Below are 11389 nucleotides of genomic sequence, written 5' to 3'. Positions count from 1 at the left end.
CTATCTTATCCTACCACAGACCTAAAAACTTTTAAATTTCAATTTGTATTTCTTCTTCCTTTTACTCATACCTGGAACACAAAGTTTATGTGTCCTTTTGCCATTGAATTCTCTTTCCAACATTTTAACATTCCCCCAAGATCGTCCTTGCCATTTTATTTTGTCCATTCTTGTCCAGATTTTTCTTGGTCCTCCTCTTCCTCAAGTTTTCAGTGTATCAAGTCACCTTGTTTTATATGCTGGGGGACTTGATACATTTTGTAGGTTGATGTTTCATTTCGAAACGTGAACCTACAAAACGTATCAAGTCCCCTCCAGCATATCAAGTCATCCCGTTTTTTACGGTACTTCACTGTTCATCTTTCACTTATGAGTAAAATATAATTTTATGTTAAACCAACAGAATGGCTGGGGCAACATTATAAAATAGCACATTTGATGACCATATCATTTCTCATCCTTTCTTGTCATCTTACATTCCAGATCAGTCATAGGACGACCTATTTCCTATTGCTCTTATTGGAGCATAGGGCATCTGTGAAATATGTCCATTGGGTTTTATTGTTGGCCTCGTCTTCACACCTCACTCCTGTTCTTTCCCACTCTCAGACATTTCTCCTGAGCCATTTTTCTCGGACAATCATGATTTTAAGTACTCTGAGGATTGCCGATTAGATTGATCATTGGCAATACTTGTTATTGTTGGGTTATTGAGAAAGTGTCCATGCACGTCTAACAGGAATGGACGATCATAGAGTTTACATTACACATTACTATTGAATATGAAGAGTTCCGTATTTGAATGAATGAATGTTAGCCATAATGTTGGGCACAGGCCTCCTGTGATGGGGTTAGAACCCCCTCGACAGGGATGGCTCAAGTGTACTCGCTTGGTGAGCCAATCCAGGCGAGCTTGTCGGGTGTACTACTTTGTGACATGGTCAGTAACCCTGTTCAACTTTAACTAGTCTCAGCACTGTTCTTTGTTCATTTTTTTTCTTGCACTACACACATTATATGACACTGGCACTTTGACAAACATTGATTGCTATTTACACTATTTACCTGACACTTTCTCAACACTGACTTTACTATTTACAATATCTTAACACTGATTACGTTATCTATTTACAGTGACCTTCCCTAGTTCTTTCCACAAAACTCTGTTCTTTGCTGTCCTCGACCATTGTTTCCCCGCCTCTTTGGTAAACATGTCAGACCATCTGAGCCGTGGTCTTCCCTGTCCTCTCCTTCCGATGTAGGAGTCCCACATCGTGACTGCATGGGTCCATCTTGTCTGATGTAGTCTCGCCACATGTCCTCCCCAATTTGTTAAATATATTTCTAAAACTGTATGAAAACAGAATTATAAAGCAAACAGTGCCTTTGTACAATTTTATCATACTGTTTGCTTTTAATCCTGTTCCTAATGTCAGTTTTCCTCCATCATTTCACAACACAACCACAGTAAATAAACTGATAGACTGTCTCAACAAAGAGATGCGTTTAATGTAAGTAATATTAATGTTACAATAAATCAGTGTTACTCAAGTTTCCGAACTCCCTGTATTACATTTTTATTGACTTGTGTGTTACAATAACATTTATTTTACCTTAGATATGTGTGTGTGTCTATCTAATGCCTACCTGCTGCCCTCGGTAGCATAGTTGGTATAGTGCTGGCCTTCTATGCTCGAGGTTGCGGGTTCGATCCCGGTCGAGGTCGATGGCATTTAATTGTGTTTAAATGCGACAGGTTCATGTCAGTAGATTTACTGGCATGTAAAAGAACTCCTGCAGGACAAAATTCTGGCACACCAGCAACGCTGATATAACCTCTGCAGTTGCGAGCGTCGTTAAATAAAACATAATTTTAAACTTAAAGAATCTAATGCCTACCCACTTCACTTGCGTGATTCGGATTCCGCATATTGCGGACAGATGGCAGGACCGTGATCCATTTTCAAGTAGCACACCACTTCAGGGGACCATGCTATTCATGATGTGTATCTGTGGAAAGTTATGTCGTGTACTAGACTAGACGGCAGTTCGGAAGGCGGTCGGCTGCTATATGCGCCGTAGCATTTCTGGCATGTGACGTCACAAGCTTGTGCAGCAGAACCAATCGGAATGTGTCTGTAACAAGTACTTCCCAAGTTCCTTTTGTTCACGTGTGAGTGTTTCGATACATTGAATAAGTAAAACTAACATTTATTGTGTCTGTAAGATAAATGGAAGAAGAGACTGTAAAAAAACAAGTATTGCACAGGCAGGTGCGGAAAATTGTGTTTAAGGTGTATAATTATTTTAAAAACGTTGACGAGCACAACGCTGCCGACCATCTTGATGCTGGCTGCAACATTGCCAACACACAAGAAACGACTGCAGAAGCATGTGGTGTGGGATTGAGAACCGTGCAAAGAATATTGTTAGTGAAGGAAACAGGGATTGTTTAGTGTCATGCTTACAGTAATCAACGGCTAAGGTCATTATTGTCTTTTGAAAATTTAAATTCTCTCCTGTGCTATTTGCATCGCACGTGCGCGTGAAGTACGATGTGACAATGTTGTACACTGCCTTGCCCTCTCTATCTGTCTCTCTCGACGCAAACGCTAGCAGACTACCGCCTTCCGAATTGCCGTCGCCTCTAGGGTGAGTGTGTATGTTAATTGTAGTGTAGGGAGTGGGTTAGGATGATGAAGATGAAGGGAGAAGGGGAAACCCGGTGCCAGCATGCTACTCCTGTCGAATTGCACCAAGGGGACCGCCAGGCTTAATGTCCTCATCCGACGGATGAATCATTATCAACAGTGACATATGCATTCTCTTCATATGCACTGCAGCGAGATTTGGGATTTAACCCAGGCATATTGGTGCACAATCTAGTGATTAGAAGTTGTGCACCACCACTTCTCCTAGTCTCGAGGTAGAAATTTTACACGAAAATTCCTGCCCCCCCCCCCCGGAATCGAACCTGAGCCGGCTAGTCCATAGACGCGCTACCACAGAGCTAACTCGGCGGACTTATCTTAGATATAATCTACGTTAAAAGTTTGTATACAGGGTGACTGGGGAGTAACAGTAAATATTTGTAAAGGGTGGTAGTATGAACAATGATGAGTAAAAACGTTTCTATAAGCATGTGTCCAGTTTTCAATAGGTGTAGAGATACAGCTGTTTGAATGTTACAGGTGGCAGGAACTGAAGACAAATTAATGATTACATTTATTACTTACTAGCCGTACCCGTGCGATCCGCTGCACCCATTAGAAATAAATATAAAGTAATTATATAATTAAAATAGGACATTTGATCCAGGGAACATTCGTGTTTGATAGAAGGATAAATCGTTTATTATGTTACTTAATTTAAATTGTATTAAAAAAATGAAAATGCGATCATTTTGATCCAGTCATAAAAATTATTTTAGGAAATACAGGAAACGAATGCCTATCAAGTTTTCTGTGCATAAGAAGCTATTTTAATCTTACCTGTCCTCGATTCACTCAGAAGTTACTGTAATAACATTATAGCATTATGTCCATCTAGAGAAACTACACTTTCCAATGGTGAATTAATAATTAATTATAGCTTTCGATTGTTGTTGTCCAAGGCCCCTTATAAACGAAGTCATTTGTTTTTTATTTTATTACACCGCCTTAGATGACGTTATTGTAATTTTGAAATTCATTTATCTCATTAAATATCAGTCCTATCAAAATGTTGCATGGAATAAAACTTGTCGGAAATTATTTTTAAAGAAACTTCTGTTATATAATATTTTTCATAAAAATTAATAATGAGGGAGATATTTCGATTTATTTAATTCAAGCCCCCTTATAACCCTCCTTTTAAATAAAATATTTTGAATGCCATATAGCCTAAATTCTAAGTTACAACGAACTTAATTTATATTCCAATTTTCATATAAATCGGTTCAGCCATTATCACGTGAAAAGGTAACAAACATCCAGAGAGACAGACAGACATACAAACAAAAATGTCAAAAAAGCGATTTTCGGTTTGAGGGCGGTTAATTATATATTTTAGGACCAATTAATTTTGGAAAATCGAAAATTACCAGAATAATTTCGGCTACAGAATTATTATTGGTATAGATTTACATGGTATTAATTCATTTATAGACGACATTAAGATATATGGATCATATGCGGAGACTAAGAGGAAAGCATAAAATAGGAAACAGTGGAGAATACTGAGTTTGCAGTGAAAGACCTGCCCTTGGGCAGAAAACTATGAATGAATAGGCTATATTTCAACAGTTCAATGCACTTTTTCTTCCTGTTGAGAACAGTAAGTTGCTCTTCTGAGGCCATCTTGTTCTTTCATGAGGGCAACATTATTCGTAATGTTAGCTATCAATAATAATCGTTCCTTGTGTTTACATTGTTTTTCTACATTTCGCCTTTCATCAACCCAACAAACAAAAATCGACAGGATAAGGCCAATGCACGTGACCACCATGGGTGATACATCGTTTGGGGGAATGTGTGATTTATGTTATGTGTCACTTGATGGCTAAAATGTACAGGGGCTCCGTCATGCTGAAAGAACATGTCCATTATTGTAACTAAGGGGGACCTCCTGCAACAACACTGGAAGCTCGTTTTATCCTCAGACAGTCTGAGAAAACCGATACATGCTATTCCTTTGTGCTTAGTCATTTGTTGTTTCTTCATATCAATTGTAAGGTTTGTTGTGCTTAACATTGAAACAGCTGTATATCTGCACACCCATTGAAAATTATACACATGTTTATATGAACTTTATTTACTCACTTACTTAGTTATTTATTTATTTATTCATTCATTTACTTATTTATTTATTTACTTATTTATTTATGCATTCATTTATTTATTCATTTATTTATTAATTCATTCATTCATTCATTCATTCATTCATTCATTCATTCATTTATTTATTTATTACTGTGACCATTTCGATACTGTTTGCAGGACATAATGTTGGGGCATGAGATTTGAATCCTTCTTTAAGTTATACCCTAAAAACTGAAATTGGTTCACAAAAAACTCTGACTATTAATTTAAATCGCAAGTTTCTGATTTTACAAAATTTCTTTATACATGTAATGACAGTACTATACCCAAATATTTTGCTAATTACAGTGCGTATCTTTTATACTTGAGATATGCTCATAATAAAGAAATGGTGTAATCTTTTGAAGTTCGATAAGAATCCTTTAAAAACAAAGTTAAAAGATTCCTTGATAATTCATTTGTTTTTCGTGATCAAACAAAACTAGATAGGTAGCTAAGCTAGATGGATTGATGAATTTAATTTATAAAAGCAAAAAAGCCTGAACGAGTATTTTCCGTAAAAATGTAGCTAGACAGTTATATTTCCGCGTGTAATATAATGGAGGCAAAAACATTCAGTTCAAGTTATTATGAACATGTTGACCCTGTATCTCAGTGGTTGCCAAACACCACGAAATTGTGACGTAATAGAAATGCAACCCCCACACCACTTTCGCTGGGAGAGGGGTGGAGTGGGTATCTCCTCAGGTAATGCAGTGAATAACAGTGCAGAGACGGACTGTGACCAAAAAACGAAAGCGATATAATATTCTTCTACTTATTAACTATACACACTTTTTCCATGTTAATTTTTTATCCTCCTATTAATTATTTTGGTATTATTAATAAAATAAAATAAATTTATTTTCTTATTTTCCATAGAGCGTGTACTTTACATCAGCACATATTTGAAATTAGAAAAACGTACCAGGCTGGTCACGAAGTTGTAAATTACACTACATACTTAAAAAAACCGTTGAAGTATTTTACTCCGATTAAGACATAGAAGCCGATATTTTTATTGTTTATTTATTAATGAAATATTCAAATTACACTCATACGTAGAAAAAACGTGGAAATATTTTACACCGATTAAAACATAGAAGCCAATACTTTTTATTGTTTATTTATTAATGAAATATTCAAATTACACTACATACGTCGAAAAAACGTCGATGTATTTTACCCCGATTAAGACATAGAAGCCGTTGCTTTTTATTGTTCGTTTATTATTCAAGTTGCAGGTAAGGGCGTAGTCTTCATAACAAGAAGAATAATGACAACGTGCATTGTTCTTTTATACTTCATTTAAAATTTTACAACATATTAAGTATCTCATATTTTTGCCATCTGCACAAAATAAATACTTTTCCTCCCATACTCCTTAAAATTAAGTTTTTACTTACTGTTTTCGAAAAGACATCGAAACATATTATCCTACACACTTGTAACATTACATGCGTACGTCCGCTGCTGATAAATAAATGTCTTTAAGCCTACTTATATCGAAATGATGGCTGTAAACAGAGGGTGGGGGTATGATGCCATGGTTACGCTTGAGTGGAGACAGGGGCATGTGTCGCGACACGGCTTTTGGCGATCACTGATCTTGTAGGCTATACAGACATAGACAGACAGTCCTGGTAGAGTTGTGTTTGAATGGATAGTCAGTATCCGTATGAAGCTGTTCCAGGATACACGCCTCTCGTTACACAACTGTTTCGCACACCATAACACGAAGTATGTTAATATTTTGGCGTGCTAATAGTGATGGTACCATTTGTGGATACTGACCCACCTACCTACACAATGTATCCAATTCCATGATAAGTTCGTGCCCTCGAGTTGTACAGATTATAGCGAGCTATACGCTCACGAAGCTGCATCTCGTTTTCCTCCCAGAGTCCTTCGATAGTTGGCCTTGCCGTCAACTGGGTTCCATGGAGCATTAGCTATAGGCTATATATGTAATATTGGATTTCCCCCGAAATAGTTTCCTATAATCAAGTGGAGGGTTTTCCAGACCTGCAGACAGCAGTTAATAACAATCCAGTTTTTTAGCCCCTTGCTTTCTTTTGGTCGTATACATTATTGCATTTATCCCGAAATAATTTCATATGATGACGTGAAGAATATTACAGACTTTGTGATAAGAGCCAGCAACGATCCAATTTCTTTAATCCCAAAGACTGCAGCATATTTATAATATGTGCGTCCGTTTCGTCTGCATATTCGCCGGGTTGATCATGTAACACCATCCCTCGAAATGTCCTGGTTCCGTCTAGATCATCGTAGGAAAATCCACTGTCTTTCCCTCCTCTTTCACGTATTGCATTTATCCACTCCTGTCTATCTCGTTTTCCAAATTTATCCACCCACCATAATCTAGACACACGAATACAATCTTCTTCTTCTTCTTCTTCTTCTTCTTCTTCTTCTTCTTCTTCTTCTTCTTCTTCTTCTTCTTCAGTAGGTGCTACAACTTCGTCGAAGTTTTGACCTTCTCAATTAATTTACGCCATTCTTTTCTGTTACGGACAAGATTTGGCCAATTCTTTACATTCATTGTTTTCAAATCGTTGGTTATGTTTTCCTCCCATCTACTTTTTGGTCTTCCTTTTGCTCTTTTAATGATGGGGTTCCATTTATATATTTTCTTAACTGTTTTTCCTTCGTCCAAACGGTTGATATGGCCAAACCATGCCATCCTTTGCGCTTTGATATAGTTTACTATGTGTTGGTTTTGTATTAAACTATTTAACTCTTTATTATTTCCAATTCTCCACTCTTCGTTTGCATCTTTTATTGGGCCAGATATCCTTCGTAATATTTTCCTTTCAAAAACCAGGAGCTTTTGCTTAGACAATTCAGTTAGGGACGCGAATACAATACTCAATATTATCCATTCCCTCCCACCGAACATCCTCATATTCATCTTCTTTCACTGTGGCTGTTCCTCGACTTTGGAATTCCCTACCGAGTAGGCCTACAGTACGATTATTTAGTCCTGATAGTCGCTGACAATGTGCGCCTGGGTCAGGCGAGTCCATTAAGTTACGCCAAGGGGTGTTCGGGTTAGTCAGTCGCTTGCATTCAGAGCGATCGGATGTCACGCGTGCGGTAGAGCGGTGTGTTTCCAGTACAGTTAAGCTGTACTGCATTTCTTTACTGACCGTTCGCTCTTACTGTACTCTGTAGCTTTCCCCACTACTCCTATTACTTCCCCTCTTTCGCGTCGCCGAGCTATCAGGACTAAATAATCGGTCTGTAATGTCAGAGACTGTCAGACATCAAACCAATTTAAGAATAGACTAAAGAAATATTTTTGAAACAATTCTCGTTAAACAGTAATAGTTGTTTCAAGTTTCTCAATTTGTATGGTTATACAATATAATATAATAAATATTTAAATTATCTCTATTATTATTATTATTATTATTATTATTATTATTACTGTTTATTATTGTCTCACTAACATTACTTATCTAACTTTCATTACTTACTTTTACTTTCATTATTCACTTTCATGTTGTTTTACGGTCTATATGTTAATGTAATAACTACTGTAAGCCAATTGTATTCAATCAGAATTAGAGTCTGGCTGGGCGGAAGAGAAGGCTTACTGACCTTAGCTCTGCCAGATTAAATAAATAATAATTATTATTCTTTTCACCAGGGGCGACAATTCAGTTTTGGGGGGGGGGGAGTGAGGGGGACAGGGGTTGTAGGAAATACCTTATAGGGTACATCACGTAGCGTACTTCCTTCATATTTCCACAGAAATTAGCTATTTTCCATACCGTAAGCAGGGATAAACTTGACCATAGGATGATTAAACCATGATATCAGATACACTGAACATATTTTTAAAGTTAATTATTGTTTCTTAACTAGTTTTATTATTTTAAGTCATAAATAGGACTGTTATGAGGAGCATCTTCTGCGGACCTCTGGAAAAAGAAATAAGGAAGAGACTAGTGAAATGCTCTGTGTGGAGTGTGGCATTGTATGGGTCAGAAACATGGACATTACGACAAAGTGAAGAGAAACTACTAGAAACATTTGAAATGTGGTTATGGAGAAGGATGGAGCGTGCGAAATGGACAGACAGAATAAGAAACCAACACTCATTCCTCATGGCGCCTTAACACTACGCTGTTACGGCACGAGACTAAAGAGATGTAAAACGAAATAAACGGAGATAGCCGCCTTCATACACACATCAGTATCTAACAAACTTGGTAATTCCCATGTAGGAATGTATGAACATATTATGGAGTGTACATCCTTGTTTACTTGTATTGAAATGAGTTATTTAGGGCCTACTTGATAGTTTGTCACACAAATTGACAGTTTCGGTAGCGTTAAAGCTGTTAGTATAAGATATGTTCGTTCTGGCGAATATTACATTCGTATGTACATACTTCTTAGTTAGATGGGTCGTGTATTTGCAAAACCTTGTTTATCATAGGCTTACGCCTTACCCGCATACACAATTTGCTGACGCAATTTACTATTGCAATGCAGCAAAAGGAAAATACATTATAATTTCATGTGATTATTTAATTTGCATTTTAAAACTTAGATTCTGTTAGATGTAAAAAAACAGAGTTTCAGTATCAGAATTCTGCCCTCTATTTTCTTGTATTTCCAAGAAGCAGAAGCTTGCAGGAAAGACTGTTCACAAAACATGACATTTTATGGAAGAGAAATTATGGAAAAACTTGCCTGTAACATTTTCATTTATGGACGAAATTCTTTTCGTATGCTTGAAGCAATAACCTAGATGTTGATACAGCGTCGTAAAATAACCCAATAAAATAAAAAAATATATTAATTGGGATGTTGGCACTGAACATCATGATAGGCTGTATAAATCCATGCTAAACGTCGAGTTAATATCTCATAATTTTCAGTTTTTATGGTACTGATTCTTTTGGATTACGTTCATCACACTTTCTGTGCCTTTTGGTTTTGCAGTGTCTTTCACTGCACTGTTTTTGTCACTTTTACGTTTATTTTACACAATTTACCTTTATATAATGTTATCTATATTAACAGTAAAAATATTAGTTCAAATATCCTCAACTATGCCCTGCAATATTACACGCTTGAGCGTCTTACCTAAGGCATTTTACCTCTGCAATGAACCTTCAATCAGCCACAAAGATGTAGTTATTTAAATAATATGAATAGTAAGAGCAGTGATCGATAAGACTACTCACTATGACTGCGTCCCGGTTTTGACTTTCTAGAGGAAGAGGGCAGAGGATGCGTAACTATTTTGTATACGAACGTACCTGTACCTGCGCTGTGACGTCACATATACTTCGACTCGGGCAACTTCATTCCATAAATGAATACAATATAACATTTTATTACTCAGTCAATGACAAATCAATGTAAAATAATGACTTATTTTTTCGTCATTAAGTTTATATACATGAATTACAAAATTGCGAACGTTTTCGCCTATTCAGGCATTCTCAGGCAGAGTTATACAATATCTCAATGTACATACGTAGCTATTGGTGGTGAGTACTATTTGAATTAATGATGTACAAGCCATCTCCATTAATAAAATGTAATATTACAGGTAGTAAACTTAATGTTAAAAATGTTAAAACCATTTAGTAATTAAACTTCATAATATGTGGAACTCTTGTTCAGTCCAATGAGTGGTGAATATCTGAAATGTATAAAAATATAATAGAAATGGGAATATCAAATGTAAATTGTAATCGAATTGGACATCTAAAAGTACTCACGTCGATTTAAAATGTGACAACTGCATAGTTAGCAACTATATGGATTACTATAAACATCCTGTGTTTAACGCAAATCATCTGTAATGAAATAATAATTAATATCAATTCTAGTAAAATTTTGAAAATTTAATTGGAGGGTTAAATTATGGAGGTACTTACGTAGTGGTGAGACGACCTGCTGCTATTAGCAACTTTTAGTGTACTTTTAGATGTCCAATTCGATTACAATTTACATTTGATATTCCCATTTCTATTATATTTTTATACATTTCAGATATTCACCACTCATTGGACTGAACAAGAGTTCCACATATTATGAAGTTTAATTACTAAATGGTTTTAACATTTTTAACATTAAGTTTACTACCTGTAATATTACATTTTATTAATGGAGATGGCTTATACATCATTAATTCAAATAGTACTCACCACGAATAGCTACGTATGTGACATTGAGATATTGTATAACTCTGCCTGAGGATGCCTGAATAGGCGAAAACGTTCGCAATTTTGTAATTCATGTATATAAACTTAATGACGAAAAAAATAAGTCATTATTTTACATTGATTTGTCATTGACTGAGTAATAAAATGTTATATTGTATTCATTTATAGAAATTGACAATCTGAATATTCCATCATGCTTTCTAAGTTAACTTCATTCCAGTTAATAGGTAGCTTAAATACGGAGCCTATTCATAACTTATTTCATTTCGTTCTTTAGACACACTTAAATCTTACAGCAAATTGTATTTATTTACTCTATTTCCTATACAGACGTTG

The 11389-nt window shown here is 36.0% G+C and overlaps 1 protein-coding gene across 1 annotated transcript in view; it reads left to right on the top strand.

Moving 5' to 3' along the window:
• LOC138702940 (uncharacterized) overlaps positions 1–11389 on the top strand; it is a 290852-nt gene that overhangs the window by 10979 nt on the left and 268484 nt on the right. The gene's annotated exons all lie outside the window — the stretch shown is intronic.

Source organism: Periplaneta americana, chromosome 7 (genome assembly GCF_040183065.1).
Source record: "Periplaneta americana isolate PAMFEO1 chromosome 7, P.americana_PAMFEO1_priV1, whole genome shotgun sequence".
Lineage (NCBI taxonomy): Eukaryota > Metazoa > Arthropoda > Insecta > Blattodea > Blattidae > Periplaneta > Periplaneta americana.
This window is presented reverse-complemented; position numbering and strand designations above follow the sequence as displayed.